Source organism: Miscanthus floridulus, chromosome 4, assembly GCF_019320115.1.
Source record: "Miscanthus floridulus cultivar M001 chromosome 4, ASM1932011v1, whole genome shotgun sequence".
In the NCBI taxonomy this organism is placed as follows: Eukaryota; Viridiplantae; Streptophyta; class Magnoliopsida; order Poales; family Poaceae; genus Miscanthus; species Miscanthus floridulus.
Window position 1 is genome coordinate 13,995,633 of NC_089583.1, and position 18,787 is coordinate 14,014,419.

The 18,787-nt window shown below is 38.9% G+C and overlaps 1 pseudogene; it reads left to right on the forward strand.

Moving 5' to 3' along the window:
- The first annotated feature begins 526 nt into the window (after positions 1–526).
- On the forward strand, positions 527–8,830 carry LOC136550989 (disease resistance protein Pik-2-like; annotated as a pseudogene).
- The last annotated feature ends 9,957 nt before the right edge of the window (positions 8,831–18,787 follow it).

Sequence of the window (18,787 nt, forward strand, 5' to 3'; positions counted from 1 at the left end):
ACCAGCAAAACTTAGCACTGTTAATACCGAAAAAAAAGACTTCTTGCCGATGGAGAGCGCGGCCCAGAGCATCGTCGGCGAGGTCGGGCAGCTGCTGAGTTCAGAGTACCGGCAGCTCCGCGGCGTCGGCGAGAAGGTGGCCGAGCTGCGGGACGATCTGGACGCCATGAATGCCCTCCTCGTCATGCAGTCCGAGGCAGAGGACGGGGCTGTGGACCGCTTCGTCCAGGTGTGCATGAAGCAGTGGCGCGAGGTCGCCTATGACACGGAGGACTGCATCGACCTGTACAGGCTCCGCATCAAGTCCAGGACCAGCGACGCTGTGTGCGCATGGCTGGGACGCCTGCTCTGGACAGCCGTGCCTCGCCGTCGCCTCGCCGAGGAAATCAGCGCCCTACGCGCCCGCGCTCTCGCCATCAGCGAGCGCCAGGCGAGGTTCGGCATCAACCGCGACGCGCTGCGCCGCTCCACTCCTCTGCTACCTGCTGCTGCCCCCGTGCCGGCAGCGGCAGCATCCACTCCTGCTCACGACGCTGGACGGCGCCACCGATACCGGCCGATCGGCATTGAAGACCAGGCTAGTACCCTGGCTGCGCGGCTGAAGGCTCCGGTTGTCAAGGAGGGCGATCGAAATGCGGTCTTCTCTATCGTGGGGTTCGGAGGCCTCGGCAAGACGACGCTGGCCATGGAGGTGTGCCGGCTGCTGGAAGCGGAGTTCCCGTGGCAGGCAATGGTGTCCGTGTCTCAGGCGTTCGAGCCGAGCAGGGACCTCAAGGCGCTGCTTAAGGGCCTTCTTCGGCAGGTTGTCAACCCCAAAACGGCTGACGACAGGGGCATCAAGGAAGAGGGTGCCCTGGGTGCAATCGACGCCCTGGATGACAATTCGCTAGCCAAGAAACTAGATGACATTCTCGCGGACAAGAGGTACATGGCCTATAATTTGAGGTTACATGATTATTAGAAGTTTTGAGGATAAATTCAATACTTATAAATAATCTATACCCATAATAATATTAAAAACCAATTCTCAAAAAAAAATATTAAAAACCTATAATTTCTCTCTATTTTTTGTCTAGCAGTTCCCTAGCTAACTTCGTTAATATGGTAACTGTTTGTCTGTCTATGGCCCTATTATTTTATATTATGTAGAGATTCTAGATAGCTAGGAAGCAGGAATCCTAACGTAAATAGATCTCTTCGATCCTGAATAATATAAATTGGAATTCTAATCTTAATCCAAGTAAAAAAGAAGATAAGGTAAATTGTATCCGTATATATGTACTTATCTTACCCTAATAATAATATAGGAGTGTCTAGTTATTTGTGGACATATTTTGTGTAACCAAATCTGTTAGATTTTTAAGATGACTAATTTCGTATAAAAAATCTGTCGACAAATAAATTGTAAAAGTCTAATAATATTAAACCATGAAGAGTTTTTTTTAGTTTTTGTCATTTTTTAATCTTTTGTCTTTTATTTGGTTTTTTCCTGGTTCTTTTTCTTTCCTCCGACTCCCGTCCGGATTCGTGTGGCAAAATCCCGTTCTTTATAATGTCCACAAACTCTCGTCCTCGTGAGACAAAATCCAGTCGGGATCCGTGCCATGCTCCTCTCCTCCATAAAGATAGAGGCAAAACTCCCGTCCGTCGGATTTTTTCCCCTCGGCTCTTTGGGTCAAATGGACTTTACGTTTTATTAAAATAGATTCTATGTACTAAACTCCACTCTTAGTTTTTACTCCATCCATTCTAAGTTATAGGATATTTTGACTTTTTTTTAGATATATTGCTTTAACTATCTATCTAGATATATTGTATATCTAAGTGCACAACGAGAGATATGTACTTAGAAAAGCCAAAATATCTTATAATTTAAAATGAAGGGAGTATAATTATAATCTATACCTAATAATAAAGAGACAAAATTTCTGGGCTAACAAGTTTTCGTCCAGCCTAATCCTTCCGCTTGGTAATACGCGGCAATTTTTTCATATGTCCGTATTTTTTCCGTGTGTGTTCGGGCCTTTATTTTTCTTCTCCGGTTTCCGTGTCCATCTGGTGGCGTTCATATGTGTGCTCGGACTTTTTTTATTCTTTTCCAGTTTCCATTGGTCGACCAGTGCCCATTTTCTTTTTTTATTTCCCATTTTTTTAGTACCTTCGGTCCTTTTTTTTCTTAACTGTTATGTGACTTTTACATTATATTTCTGTTTTTTCTTGTATAAAGATAAAAAAATATATACACGATCTATCTATAATGATTTCTACAACTTCGCTTAGATTGATCTCCATATATTAAAGAGTGAAGGGATTATTCCATTCATCTATTTTACTTTTCAAAAAAGAGATCTCACGCCTTTTCTGCTACGCATGTGACAAGGAGTCAGTACAATTTAGAATAACTCGCATCCAGCGGTAATACACAGTTTGGTTCCAAGATGTTTGAGTTCGAATATAAAATACGGACTCCACATGTATACTCTCTCAGTCTCTTTTTAAGTTCTCTATGGTGTACGTGCTGATCAGACTTTCTTAAGTTTGAATTTGTTTGTAGCAACATTTGTATCTCTAAATAAGTTTATTGTAAAAATAGATTCAACAATCTATCTAATGATACTTAATGTACCATAAATCACTTAGCCTTTTAATATTAAAAATATATGTTAGCGGTCAAAGTTTGTAAGCTTTGACCAATAATTCAACAAACATTTTTAACTATTGTAATACATAATCAATACTATCCAATAATCATAAGTTTATAATCATAAACTAAAGAATATAATATAAATGAATGGTCAAAGTATGTTTTAGAAGACTATGCCATATCAGATTACGCCTTATATAAACCGGACCGGACAGAGTATTTCCCAAAGTGTGATCGCACTCTCCTAAATTATATTTGATTGAAGCTCACAATATGTGTCCATATAAGTTTGAAACATGTGCGTTTATGTGTGCAGTGATGGTACCGAGTCCAACTCTAATAATACATATTGGATAGATGACTTGACCTTACATAAATCTCTGAGCCATACATAAATTGTTCATCACATGACTACGCAACAAAATATATGTTCCGTTGCAACGAACGGGCTTTGCTAGTATAGTATAATCAGTCATTACGCCCTGGACCACGGCACTCAAGATTTTGAACCTTCGCTAGCAAAAACTTTTGTGTAGTAGTAGTATTTGTTTTATACAAAATAAATTAAGTGTAAACAATTAAACTACAAGTGCTAATATGTCAAAATGTTTCAACAAATATGGATAATAAGCTTGTCTTAAGTACCAACTACCAAATTTTATTGTTATTAATGTATTTTAAAAGAATTGTTGGTGTCACATGGTTCATTAAGGGGATATATTTATACTTATTGCTATTGTATACATGTATAACTGGTACACATTTTGACACATAGCATTTATGTGAATTTTAAATTCAACCATGGTAGAACCTGTTAAGTTGAAAGCAACTTAATTCTTTTCCATAATAGCTTATAGTGGTAATTCATATGTTGATTTAAGTGCCATTTTAGCTTATGTTAACATAAGCTAAAATTTAGGGTTATTTTAAATTATCTTTTGTAATGGATTGGTAGTTTAGATATAGGGGTTTATTTATGTTTATCATAAACGAAGATGTGGGTAATTTTTTTGGAAAATATAATAGATTCAATGACTAATATTCTCTGTGATAATTAAATTTGAATAGATTAGATGTTTTAGGTTAATAATATTAAGATATTTGTGTTGTCATCCTTTGCATTGCAGCATTGTTGCTCTTTAATTAAAACCTAAGATTAAGTTATAACATCATTTGTTGCATCCCTTTATTTGACATCATGAATCTATATTTGGTCTTTCACTTTTGATTGTATTATCTTGTTAATTGTTGCAATTTTTTATCCACGTTCACAATTCAAAATCTAGTGTTTATTATATGTTTTATTCGAAACTTTTCTTTTTGAAGTCATGAAAAAATATATTTAGGTCCTAGAGTGTAATCTTAGTTACTCCAATGGCATAAGCAATTGTTTCAACATGCACCATAGTATTCATGATGCTAAATTTCCTAGATCAAAGAATTATATTTGTAGTAGTATTGTTTTAGAAGGATCATATAAAGTGCTGAAAATTGAAGTGCATGTATTCATATGTTATAATATTTCAGTCAAAAAGTACAAAGTTATCTAAAGTAATAACTTACAAAATTTATTGTTATGGAATATTCATATAACTTAAAGCTAATTTTTTATGTCATTGCCATGTGTTTTTGCTGGGATATTTTTCTAGAATTGATAAACTACTAAAATAAATACTTATCCTAATGTGTAAGGTAACTTTAGGTTATTTTTTGTATATATTGAATATTGATAGATAATTTAGAAATATGTTAGATCCAATGGCAATTGAAGTACATGATGATTTGAGTCCATTGGTTGTCAGAATTTCTCAGGATTGTGTTTATAGTACTCTCATGGATTAAATGTGGGCAGCAAGCTAAAGGCGAGTCACACGCTAGTAAATGAAAATTATAATTTGTTTCTCATGGCAATTCAAACAACGATATATTTACACTATCTTATTATTACTAATTAGGGACTCCTTCTAAAGCCACCAAATTAATCCTCATTAGAAGCATTAGAACAAAACTTTCAAAGTTCACGTAAAAATTAAAAACATTTGGCCTAGGATTTGATACACCGTAACAATCATCATTATTGGATCTATTTTGTTTCTCCAAAATTTACCACCTCAGTTTTTTATAAAAAGATTTGAAAGTAACACCTTAATACTAAAGCTAAATTACCAACCTCGTACATTATAGAAATAACCTACAGCAACCCCTAATCTTCACATTAATTGTCATTGCATCTATGCAATTACGAAAGTATACTCCTAAAAATTTGGATTTAAAATACTATCCTGTCCCTATTGAAAAAGAACTAAAATTAACCTACACATGCCATTAAAAATAAACATAAAATAATCATTAAAATTTGCATCGAAATTACATATACTGATCATTTAAAAAAATAGCAAAGTATATATGCTTCTAAATTATCCAGCATGGATATTATTAGTATGGAAATAAACTAACTCAAGTTATATAATCATAATGTAAGTCAACATTCACAAAAAGTATATATATTTATATGGGAAACAGCACAAATCATAAATTGGGCCCAAAAACTAGCTAGCAAAAGAACAAGTTTAATCCGGGGAGGCGTCCCACTAGGCAGATTGCAAGTCACAAAATTTTCGCGTGAAATGCATGCGTGTGGCCTTCCACAAATAATAAATTGGGACAAAAAACTAGCAATAGAACAATTTTAATCCGGGGAGGCACCCCATTAGGCAGCCTCACACGGTTGCAACTTGCAAGTCACACAATTTTCACATGAAATGCACGTGTGTGCCCTCCCACAAATCATAAATTGGGCCCAAAAACTAGCAAAAGAACAAATTTAACCTAGGGAGGCGCCCCATTAGGCAGCCTCACACAGTTGCAAGTAACACAATTTTTCGCGCAAAATGCACGCGTGCGGCCATGAGGGTTCAAACTGCGACCTCAGACCTTGTGTATACCTACCCTGACCACTACACCGCCAAAGGCACTTGTGATTAGAGAGTAGAAACATTCTCCCCTATTCACTTTACTCGATTTCAAAATGAGTATTTGAGACCTTAAATGAATTCAAATAAAAAAGATTTCAACTACAAAGTTGAAGATATCGTTGAGTACTTCAGCTTTGGTTTTAGTTGTTTCTCCATCTAAGATCATCATTTGAAAAAAATAAATTTCAAAATGTGAGAAATTCAAATAGAATTTTACTTAGATAAATGATTTCAAATAAAAAAGTTGGTAACTACAAAGTTTTAGATCTCTTCGAGATATTCAACTGCTTTGACATAAACTTTATCTTAATCCAACTTTGTTTGACAAAGTTATAAATTTTACTGTGTTGTACCTATTTTTAGAGACGGCTCTACATCCCGCCATCTCTAGGAAAAACCATTTTTAGAGGATGGCTAGATCTAGAGCCGCTTCTAAACACAGTGGCATTTTTAGATGCAGCTGAAAATAACAGCTGCCCCTGCAAATACATTTCTAGAGACACTCGTTTTGCAAATAATTTTCAGAGGCGGTTTTAGTCTGAGCTACCACTATTTAAAAAAGGAGGCGCCTATACAAATTGTTTTGTTGTAGTGAGAGGTGTGTGGCAAAAATGAGGGAAACAGTGAATGGGTATGCAAAGTATATAGAGTAATTTTTAATTGAAGTCTATCACAACTAGATAAAGATAAGAAAATATCTATAGGAGTACTATGTTAGAGCACGGAGAAAATTGGAGAGGGCAAAGGTAAGCAATTTTAATTAGATATGCAAGCCTAAGATTATCTATGAATTTCTAACACTTATCACTTATATATGTAGTGTTTGTACAAACATGGGTTGACAGACTAGTATAACAAATAGTATTAATTTATATATTTAATAATTGTTGCAACCTTTTTCTAAGAGAGTAAAGAGACTCCGCCTAATAAACATTCTCATTCATTTTGCACGGATGGTGTAATTAATTACCTTCTAGATATCTGACTAAACTAACTTTACTACACATGCTTAACTAGGTACCTCATTGTGATTGATGATGTCTGGACCGTACGAGCATGGGAGGCAATCCAATCTAAGCTGCCAGAGAATAATGAGGGCAATAGAGTCATCGTGACCACTCGAATAGAAACAGTGGCCAATGCATGCAGTCATGATTGTGCTAGTGGCCATTGCATTCATAAAATGCAACCGCTCAAGCTTGAAGACTCCAAGAAGTTGTTCCTCAGCAGAGTGTTTGGCTCCATGGATGCCTCCTACCCCAAGGAGTTTGAAGGTGTAATCGGCGACATCTTGAAAAAATGTGGTGGGCTGCCATTGGCCATTGTCACCATTGCTAGTGTTTTCGTTGGGTACAAATCACTGGGAAGCAAAGATAAGTGGGATATAATATGCAAATCAATTGGTTCTCAGATGGAGAGACACCCTACCCTTCAAGGGATGAAGCATATAGTCACACTTAGCTACAATCACCTCCCACATGAGCTCAAGGGTTGCATGATGTACTTTAGCATTTTTCCAGAGGACTATATGATCAGAAAGGGGCGACTATTGAACAGATGGATGGCTGAAGGATTGGTTCCTCAAAAGCGGGGATTGACTATGTGGGAGGTTGCAGAGTCTTACTTGGACGAACTCTTGAGTAGGAACATGATTGAAGAAGCAGGCCATTTTGGTGGTTATGCCTAGGGGGAGCAAACATACAGGGTGCATGACATGCTTCTTGAGGTCATGGTGTCCAAGTCCTTGGAAGCTAACTTTCTTAGCCTGCATGGAGGGCAATATAAGGGGATGTTGTATGACAAGATCCGTCGCCTCTCCATCCATGCTGACATAGAAAGTGTAGATTCTGTAGCAAAGAGAAATGTTGAAGGCCGCCGAGGCGAGGATAATTTGAACATACAACATGTTCGATCACTGAGCATGTTCCAGCTCCATGGGCAACACAAGTTCCTAAAAAAGCTAGGCAACTTCGTCCTCTTGAGGGTTCTTGACCTAGAAGACTGTGAGGGAGTAACAAACAAGCATGTAAGGTACGCCTGCAATCTGTACCTACTTAGGTTCCTAAGCTTGAGGGCCACAAACATAAGCAAGGTGCCTAGGCAGATCGGGAATCTAGAGCATTTACAGACGCTTGATCTAGCTGACACGCTTCTTACTGAGCTGCCAGAAACAATCACAAAGCTGGAGAAACTCGAGGACATATGGTTCTCCAACAAGGATCATTATTAGGAAACTTATTGGACTATGCCCCGAGGAATAAACAAAATGAAGGCTCTACATGTGCTGCATAGGGTATCTCTTGGGAATGACTCTAAAGTTGCCCAAGAGGTAGGTGAACTTGAGGAACTAGAAGAGTTAGAAATATCCATCGACATCAACAAGGCCATTGATGAGGAGGTTCTCAAAGAACTTGCTCTGTCCATAAGGAAGATGCACTCGCTCCGGTCGCTCAGTATCGGACAACATGGAAGGAGTGATGGTGGTGGTGTCAAGATACTGAACTTTCTCCATGACCTACCAACACCACCGCGACTCCTTCGACACCTTTACATCATAGGTGACATCGTCAATGGATTGCCCAGCTGGATCGGGTCACTCACACATCTTGTTAGTTTTTCTACTGTGATTACAACCCTTACTGATGATAAGCTCTTTGGCGTCCTGTGTATGCTGCCCAACCTGAAGACATTGTACATGGATTGGAACTGCTACAGCGGGGATGAGCTGGCTGCATGCACCATCCACAAATTTCCGGTGCTCAGGGACCTGATACTTGGAGGTTATCTACCCAAAGTTATCCGGTTTGAGGAAGGATCCATGGCAATGCTTGAGATGCTTGAACTTCGCTTTGACTATAGGTCCAGACACGTGGTGGAGAGGAGCATCGTTGGCATTGAACACTTGACCAACCTGAAAAAGGTTATGCTCGATTGTCGAGGTGACTATCATGCACTAGTCGACACAGTACTTGAGCAGATGAAGGCTGAGAATGATAGGCGCTCGAGGTCCAACCAATTCCAAATTGCAGTTAAATATTGGTGATTGTTGTATCGTCTTAATTACTACTGTTGAGAACATCAAAGCTGGTTCTCTGGCCGTGTCTCTTTTGTACCCTTTATAGTACTGCTGCTTTTCCTCCTAATGTTATGTAGTCTTCCCAAAAAAAAAGAGTTCCCTTGTCTTTATGGAAAACGTACTAGTTTGTGTGTACACTGTTGTGCACTTGTGATTTCAGGTGAGCCTTCCACAGACTTGTGTTTGTGTTGGACATTACACGCGCTACTTGATGTCTGTAGGTACCTCCCGCAGTTGTAACACCCTAAAATTTGCTTTCTTGAAAAATAAAGTTAAATTGCTTGAATTTTATATTTTTGCTCATGAAAACATAGGGAAATAATAAGTTTTTATTTAATTACAAAATTTGCCATAGCCCGTAGCAACATTTTTGTGCACACATGCTGCTGCACATATTTTATTGTGATGTATGAGTGTTGTGTGACTTTATGCTGAGAGGGAACAAAGTTTTCAAAACATGTTTGGTAAATCGACCTTCCTTCTCTGGTATGTCTGCGTTTTTTTTCTGTCATCGAAAATTGTCTCGGCTCGCTAATCCATCTCCTATCAATTCTATTTTTATGCTCCTTGCATTTCTTTCCTTAACGTGATGGTATAATATAATATAAAAAATGATCTTTTAAGGAAACATCCATCCTTTTGTCTTTCTTAGCTGGATGATGGTTTTTCTTGTAGTCGACTAGTTCTCTTTCCTTGGAATCATCCGATGACTAAGTTGTAAGTCGTGTACATCAAGGACTCTCACGACGTTTCTCATATGCCATCTTTATTCTATATAAATAGCAGGCCTGTGTCATCGTTTCTTTTCTAAAATCCCTAACCTAAGCCAATCAATCCTGATCTAGCTGCCGCCCATCATCTTCATCTGCCGCCGCCGCTTCGTCGTCGCCCCGGGCTATCTACCGAGCTTCGCGTCGTGCCTCACCGAGCCGCTGCTGGAGCTGGACGCTTCCTTGTCGTCGAGTTCTTCGTTTTGCTTTTCATCTGGAGAACCCATGCAAGAAGCCGCCGTCATCCCTCCAAGCACCACGCCATCGTTGTTCGTTCCAGATTGTCAAAATTCCTTGTGGTGAGTTCGCCGAAATGCCTGTGCCTGCTCCATCCCTGTGTTTTTTTAACGCAGCAATCCGAGGCTTGTATCATCGAGGCTCCATCACCGGCCATGGCGCATGGCAGCACCGTGCATGCTCGGCATGTTCGTAGCTGATCCGATTAGCTTGATGACATCAATCGATGACATCATGTATGTTTTGTGGCCGTTTTTCATTACGAAAATAAATCTAGAAATACTATAGAAATACACATAAATATAAACACTCATCGTGAGACGTCCATTCTAGTAGCTTAGCTTTGAGCCGACGTGGTCTACGTGTCGATGTTTATGTGCCACATGCTTTTGTAATATATTTATTTAAATATTAAATTGGTTAATGATTATGCAAACATGTTTCTAAATAAAAGCAATTTAGGGCGAGGTCGATCATTTTATATTTAACTGTTAACTTGATTAAAGTTAAATTCAATGTGTTTCAGTATATTATGCCTATGCTAAACATGGACATATCATATTCGTTTGGATATTTTTCACGTGCACTCGTCTTTCGCTAAGTTAAAGTTTAATAATTTGATCGTGTGCTTATAATTAAAATATAATCAATTATACTTTAGTTTTCTTTATTCAAATATAAATTTGACTTATCGAATATGTACTTTCACTCGCTGAAAATTCTTCTAAAGTTAGCATGTTCACGCCGTAGCTTTTCGACTTGTTCTTCCATATATAGTTAAATACCAAATTGATTAAATGTTATTAGTTATATAATTAAAAACAATATAGGTTATTATATGACGTTTCTTTTACAAATAAATATTGATTAGATTAATGGCAACTTCAATATATTTTATAATCCTAAATTTCTTAAAGCTAAACGTGGTCAGATAAAACTAATTTAGATGTCCTCACGTATTTGTTTTACAAAGATAAAGTTTAACTTGCTCAATAGATTATGTGATAAAATATATAAGGTAAGATATGATTAGATAACTCGTCTTTGAGAATTATAAGACATAATTGGACTAATCTGGATTATTAGGTTCCTCATGTTTTTTTTGTAATTAAAATAAATCAAGCATGTAGAGGTTTTTCTTTTCTTTTGACGATAAAATAAAACTCTGGTAGTCGTTTCTTTTGACGATAGTTGTGTAGCCGGTGTTTCTTGTGATCTAGTGACCGTAGCATCTAGTTATCTTTTAGTACGATGTTTTCTCTCATGTGATGTATTGTTCTTAGTTGTCTGTATTTGTTTGCTTGTATGTTTGTCTATGCATGGTGCTTGCTTCGAGTAGAACAAGAGCGCTGGAGATCAGAATCTGAAGTGCCGAAGCTGTAGAATGGAAGATGAAGTTGATGCTTCTCTAAGCAAGTTGCTATGGGAGTAAAGCAAGTTTAAGGCAAGTATAGCTTGGGTTTTCTTTCTGTGACCATGATCTTGGGCTTGTTTAATGAAATATGATATAAACATAAATGATGAATGTTATCCTTTGGCAAAAGCTGGGACTTACAGTACAGCTGTGAGGGCTATATGGCTCTGGCTCTAGTTGCTTAAGAAACCCTTTTCTAGCTGGTTAGAGGTCTGCGAGTTGGGTATAGGACAGCCTCTATCCTGTTGAGCCTAGCTTTGGAAGCGGCCTTTTACTTTATTTTTGGAAGGAGGGTTCCTATATCTAATGACCCTGCGGCCCTGGCCGGTTAGACGAGCTCTTGGGTGGCTTTATATGGTTCTCTGTGTTTTGGGCCTAGCTAACCCGGGCATATGAGAATCATGACTCACAGTGAAAGTGTACACCTCTGCGCAGAGTTTGATAAACTGGTATACTAGCCGTGCCCACGGATACGGGCGACCCGGAAAACTGAGGGAATTGTTGTATGTTCATTTAAATTGTTTACGTGCAATTCATTATTCAATTACACTTGATCATGTGGTTATGGATTACACTACCTTGTTGCTATATTTGCGGAGTTCGACATGGACTCACTCTTGCAATTTCCCCCACACCTCAGGCTGGATAACAGTCTGTCAGAGACTTGAGAAGTTGGGCTTGTGGTCAACCAGTCAGTTGGATCCAGTGGAGTGGTGTCTACACCCGGAGATCGGAGTTGTCTATCCGTTGATTGTTTCTAAGGTTATATCTTTTATACTGTGAACGTTATGTAATTAAGCATTGTTGTTTGATATCACCCCTCATTTGTAGCTATATGTGAGATTTGTTTCTAAAGACTCACATATGGTGTGCATCAGGTTTTATCCTTAAAACCGGGTGTTACAAGTGGTATCAGAACAATGCTGACTGTAGGATGCAAGCCTAGTTAGCACTGGTCGATTTGCAAAGCTTACTTTACTATAAAAGTATTTTTCTATCTCCTTGGCTCCTTGGTCTGCTATTTCTTATCCTTGTCTTATTATCTCCTTCTTGATAGCTTCCTTTGAGCTACGGAATTCTTATCTTCTTGATGCTCGTTTTAAAGCATTTGTTTCTATATACTCCTTGCTTTGATATGCTTTTAGAATCTTCTCTTACCATATCCTTACGTCATCGGAGGAAGAGCTTTAGGATCTTTAATTTGCCCTTAATATGAAGAAAACGATAGCTTTGCAAGTCGAGTCATTGAGTGAGTCGTGCTCCTTAATTGCTTGTTGACTTGTCATTATGCATTTTCTTGCTTTGGATCTTTGTAGTGATTTTAATGATATTGTGGGTTTGTCCACAATTTCATTTAGTTAATAGACCTAAGGTATAAGGATTAATGAAATAGATAGTTGGGTTTTGGTTTCTTCTGTTTTCATATCCAGTCTTTCCGGAGCAACCTATCATCTTTGGTTTATATCTCTATTCTTGGGTAATTAAAAATCATGACAAAATTCTGGAGAACAGTAGACTTCAACATGTTTCTTTGACCGCAAGAATCACCCTGATATCTAATTTGGTTATGGAGTTATCAAAATCTCAAGAGGATATAGCTGTGCTGACTGAGATCTGGAGCAGTATGTGGTTTTCTGGTTATATCACAATACCTGTTCGAGAAAATGTTACGAAATTTCTATGGGATCAACTGGACTTCTGTACCTATCATATGCCTCTGGATTCACCCTCATAGCTATTTTAGTTTGGGAAATATAGTCATCACAAGTTGAAGTTTCTGTGCAGTCTGAAACCTGGAACAGTTTCTGTTATGCACTATTTTCGACCAACTTAGCTGTAGAATCTGGAGAAGTCTTCTACATGAAAGTTATAAAGGATTTGATAAGCTTTCCAACGGTATAAGGTATGACATTATTGGATTAACAGAACTCGAGTTATGGTCATTTTACTGTACTGCTGTTTTTCTGCTCGCGGATAAATTGAGGTTACTTGTTCCTACTCATACACCTGAGTTTCTCTTGGATTTCAAAGGTCATCATGATAAATTATCTCACTAAGAAGAAGAGTGCAAGCGATCCTTTGGTTCCCCTAGCTAATCTTTTCTTAAGGGGGTAGCCACGATGAAGAAGTTGAAACGAAAGGTTTTATGCGTTCAAAGATTTTAGTTGGAATGAGCAGTTGTCTCTATGGTTGGGAGGCCTATCCATGTGCGAGAGTCCTTTGCTTGGATCAGTGACTTGATGGAACACCTACAAGAAGCATGTATATTCTTAGGATTGAGTTTTTCTTTGAACTACTAAAGCTATCATCACTTGGGAGTGTAACTATCAACTTGAGACAAATTGGTGTTGATGACATAGACATGTGATGATTGGACTTCTCTATAGTTGGATCTATGACAACTTAAGTGAGTGAGTTTAGTTTGGATGTAGTCATCTTCTTGGTTATGGTATGTATCTAATGATGGAATTATACGGAGGAGAACTCAAGGGAGATGTGTTGAGTTGGAACCGCCTAAGTATGCAAGAGTGACTCGAATTTTCTTGGAATGGTAAGGTTCTACCAGAGGATCATTGGAGGCATTACAATATTGGACACAAGAGTTTCTTTTATAACGTGTCTCGGCAATATTGTGGATGTAGTCTATGCTTGAAGATTTGGGGTTTATATGTCAATTCAATTAAGAAAGTGTGTGTTGGACAATCCGACACATGATGAGGAGTTATCCATTGTGGAGTATGGAAGTATTGTTATCTTGGATGTAAGAATGATATATAAACGGATCATAAGAGTCTAAAGAACCACTAAGTTAGTTTTTAGCTTGTGACATTATCATTGGAGTTGGGAGAGTGCTATCACGCGAAAGAAGTATGTCGTTGCCAATGCCTCTAGCAAAGGAGAGTGATGTTAAGAAGATTCAGACGACACCAAGAACTAAGGAATTGTGTTCGAGGATTGAGCAACTTAACCAGAACGTGGTCATTTATTTTGAAGTTGGTGGTAGGATCTACTTTGGACTAAGAGAATAATAAGGATCATTTGGAATGAGGGAATTATTGTATGTTCATTTAAATTGTTTATGTGCAATTCATTATTCAGTTACACTTGATCATGTGGTTATGGATTACACTACCTTGTTGCTATATTTGCGGAGTTCGACATGGACTCACTCTTGCAATTTCCCCCACACCTCAGGCTGGATAACAGTCTGTTAGAGACTTGAGAAGTTGGGCTTGTGATCAACCAGTCAGTTGGATCCAGTGGAGTGAAGTCTGCACCCGGAGATCAGAGTTGTCTATCCGTTGATTGCTTTATAAGGTTATCTCTTTTGCTAAGTTCGCTATATACTAAGCATTGTGAATTGATACTGCCCCTTTATTTGTAGCTATATGTGAGGTTTGTTTATCAGGGCTCACATATGGTGTGCATTCGGCATTGTCCTTGAAACCGAGTGTTGGTGTGAAGAGTAAGCTTGCATTCCCCGCAATGGTTCATTTGAGTTTACTAAAAGGAAAAAGGGGAGTCACCTAACTGTTGGAAGTTACCCGAGAATTGGTTTGGAGTTGCCTGAGAGTTGATTGGAGTAGTACCCATCCAAAATTTTGGAGTTAGTTGAGCAAGTTTCTTGGAGTAAGGATATCAGGGTATGTAAAGTAAAGTGGAATCTTTATCAAGATGAAGGAACTACTCAAGGAAGTGAAGAAGATTCAATGGCGGAATATCCCCATCTCTTTGATCACCATCTTCTGAATCTCGAGGACGAGATTCATCTTAAGGGAGGTAGAATTGTAACACCCTAAAATTTGCTTTCTTGAAAAATAGAGTTAAATTGCTTGAATTTTATATTTTTGCTCATGAAAACATAGGGAAATAATAAGTTTTTATTTAATTATAAAATTTGCCATAGCCCGTAGCAACATTTTTGTGCACACATGCTGCTGCATATATTTTATTGTGATGTATGAGTGTTGTGTGACTTTATGTTGAGAGTGAACAAAGTTTTCAAAACGTGTTTGGTAAATCGACCTTCCTTCTCTGGTATGTCTGTGTTTTTTTTCTGTCATCGAAAATTGTCTCGGCTCGCTAATCCATCTCCTATCAATTCTATTTTTATGCTCCTTGCATTTCTTTCCTTAACGTGATGGTATAATATAATATAAAAAATGATCTTTTAAGGAAACATCCATCCTTTTGTCTTTCTTAGCTGGATGATGGTTTTTCTTGTAGCCGACTAGTTCTCTTTCCTTGGAATCATCCGATGACTAAGTTGTAAGTCGTGTACATCAAGGACTCTCACGACGTTTTTCATATGCCATCTTTATTCTATATAAATAGCAGGCCTGTGTCATCGTTTCTTTTCTAAAATCCCTAACCTAAGCCAATCAATCCTGATCTAGCTGCCGCCCATCATCTTCATCTGCCGCCGCCGCTTCGTCGTCGCCCCGGGCTATCTACCGAGCTTCGCGTCGTGCCTCACCGAGCCGCTGCTGGAGCTGGACGCTTCCTTGTCGTCGAGTTCTTCGTTTTGCTTTTCATCTGGAGAACCCATGCAAGAAGCCGCCGTCATCCCTCCAAGCACCACGCCATCGTTGTTCGTTCCAGATCGTCAAAATTCCTTGTGGTGAGTTCGCCGAAATGCCTGTGCCTGCTCCATCCCTGTGTTTTTTTAACGCAGCAATCCGAGGCTTGTATCATCGAGGCTCCATCACCGGCCATGGCGCATGGCAGCACCGTGCATGCTCGGCATGTTCGTAGCTGATCCGATTAGCTTGATGACATCACTCGATGACATCATGTATGTTTTGTGGCCGTTTTTCATTACGAGAATAAATCTAGAAATACTATAGAAATACACATAAATATAAACACTCATCGTGAGACGTCCATTCTAGTAGCTTAGCTTTGAGCCGACGTGGTCTACGTGTCGATGTTTATGTGCCACATGCTTTTGTAATATATTTATTTAAATATTAAATTGGTTAATGATTATGCAAACATGTTTCTAAATAAAAGCAATTTAGGGCGAGGTCGATCATTTTATATTTAACTGTTAACTTGATTAAAGTCAAATTAAATGTGTTTCAGTATATTATGCCTATGCTAAACATGGACATCATATTCGTTTGGATATTTTCACGTGCACTCGTCTTTCGCTAAGTTAAAGTTTAATAATTTGATCGCGTGCTTATAATTAAAATATAATCAATTATACTTTAGTTTTCTTTATTCAAATATAAATTTGACTTATCGAATATGTACTTTCACTCGCTGAAAATTCTTCTAAAGTTAGAATGTTCACGCCGTAGCTTTTCGGCTTGTTCTTCCATATATAGTTAAATACCAAATTGATTAAATGTTATTAGTTATATAATTAAAAACAATATAGGTTATTATATGACGTTTCTTTTACAAATAAATATTGATTAGATTAATGGCAACTTCAATATATTTTATAATCCTAAATTTCTTAAAGCTAAACGTGGTCAGATAAAACTAATTTAGATGTCCTCATGTATTTGTTTTACAAAGATAAAGTTTAACTTGCTCAATAGATTATGTGATAAAATATATAAGGTAAGATATGATGAGATAACTCGTCTTTGAGAATTATAAGACATAATTGGACTAATCTGGATTATTAGGTTCCTCATGTTTTTCTTTTGTAATTAAAATAAATCAAGCATGTAGAGGTTTTTCTTTTCTTTTGACGATAAAATAAAACTCTGGTAGTCATTTCTTTTGACGATAGTTGTGTAGCCGGTGTTTCTTGTGATCTAGTGACCGTAGCATCTAGTTATCTTTTAGTACGATGTTTTCTCTCATGTGATGTATTGTTCTTAGTTGTCTGTATTTGTTTGCTTGTATGTTTGTCTATGCATGGTGTTTGCTTCGAGTAGAACAAGAGCGCTGGAGATCAGAATCTGAAGTGCCGAAGCTGTAGAATGGAAGATGAAGTTGATGCTTCTCTAAGCAAGTTGCTATGGGAGTAAAGCAAGTTTAAGGCAAGTATAGCTTGGGTTTTCTTTCTGTGACCATGATCTTGGGCTTGTTTAATGAAATGTGATATAAACATAAATGATGAATGTTATCCTTTGGCAAAAGCTGGAACTTACAGTACAGCTGTGAGGGCTATATGGCTCTAGCTCTAGTTGCTTAAGAAACTCTTTTCTAGCTGGTTAGAGGTCTGCGAGTTGGGCATAGGACAGCCTCTATCCTGTTGAGCCTAGCTTTGGAAGCGGCCTTTTACTTTATTTTTGGAAGGGGGGTTCCTATATCTAATGACCCTGCGGCCCTTGCCGGTTAGACGAGCTCTTGAGTGGCTTTATATGGTTCTCTGTGTTTTGGGCCTAGCTAACCCGGGCATATGAGAATCATGACTCACAGTGAAAGTGTACACCTCTGCGCAGAGTTTGATAAACTGGTATACTAGCCGTGCCCACAGATATGGGCGACCCAGAAAACTGAGGGAATTGTTGTATGTTCATTTAAATTGTTTACGTGCAATTCATTATTCAATTACACTTGATCATGTGGTTATGGATTACACTACCTTGTTGCTATATTTGTGGAGTTCGACATGGACTCACTCTTGCAATTTCCCCCACACCTCAGGCTGGATAACAGTCTGTCAGAGACTTGAGAAGTTGGGCTTGTGGTCAACCAGTCAGTTGGATCCAGTGGAGTGGAGTCTACACCCGGAGATCGGAGTTGTCTATCTGTTGATTGTTTCTAAGGTTATATCTTTTATACTGTGTACGTTATGTAATTAAGCATTGTTGTTTGATATCACCCCTCATTTATAGCTATATGTGAGATTTGTTTCTAAAGACTCACATATGGTGTGCATCAGGTTTTATCCTAAAAACCAGGTGTTACAGCAGTGCGAATTAAGGGACCCGACTACCAGAGCCCTGTTTCCCAAATCTCAGTTCCCCTTCCTGCTGACGCCTGCCGCGCCCACGGTAGTGCCTACCCCGCCTAATTCGGCAGTTGGCACTTGGCTTGGCGGCTTCGCGTCGGAACGAACGACTACCAGGCTGCAGCACAAGGGACTGTCCCCCTATGGTTATGTCTCTCTATGTCTCTGCCCTCATCCCGCGCACCGCCAAGCCAAAGGTCCAGAACGAGGGGCCTCCTCTGTCCTCTGCTTGACGACCAAAGGATGGCAGAAGGTTGTTTTTTCTAGTCTCATAATTCATTTTGGGACAGCGCTCTACTTTCGCTTGCTGTGAAGGCGGCTGTACTTTCTGGTGTTTTGCTACCAATGCCGGAAGCGCATGCAGGGCAGGTCGCAGCCCAATCAACAACTACTACAAGCCACAAAGTCGCCTAACAGGAGTGCGACATCTCCATGGACTGTAGTCCCGAGAGCGCAGGAGCTGATGTGCAGCTGCAGCCTTGTTCTCCCTAGCATCGGTAGCAAAGCACCGTTGCTCCTACACGATGAGGAGGGTCTCCTAGCATCGAAGACGAGGGCCTGCCCAATGCGCGTGCAGGGGAGTATCGCAACGGCTACGGCAGCATGAGGTTGCTGCTCTGCTTCGACGACTTTATGGTGAGCTGTGTTAGCATTGCTCAAAAGGATGATCCTAATCCTGTATCACAGAGTTAAGCAATGAACGCGAAACTGGGCCACGGTGAGGAAGTCGCACTAGGTGGCCCAGCCCAACT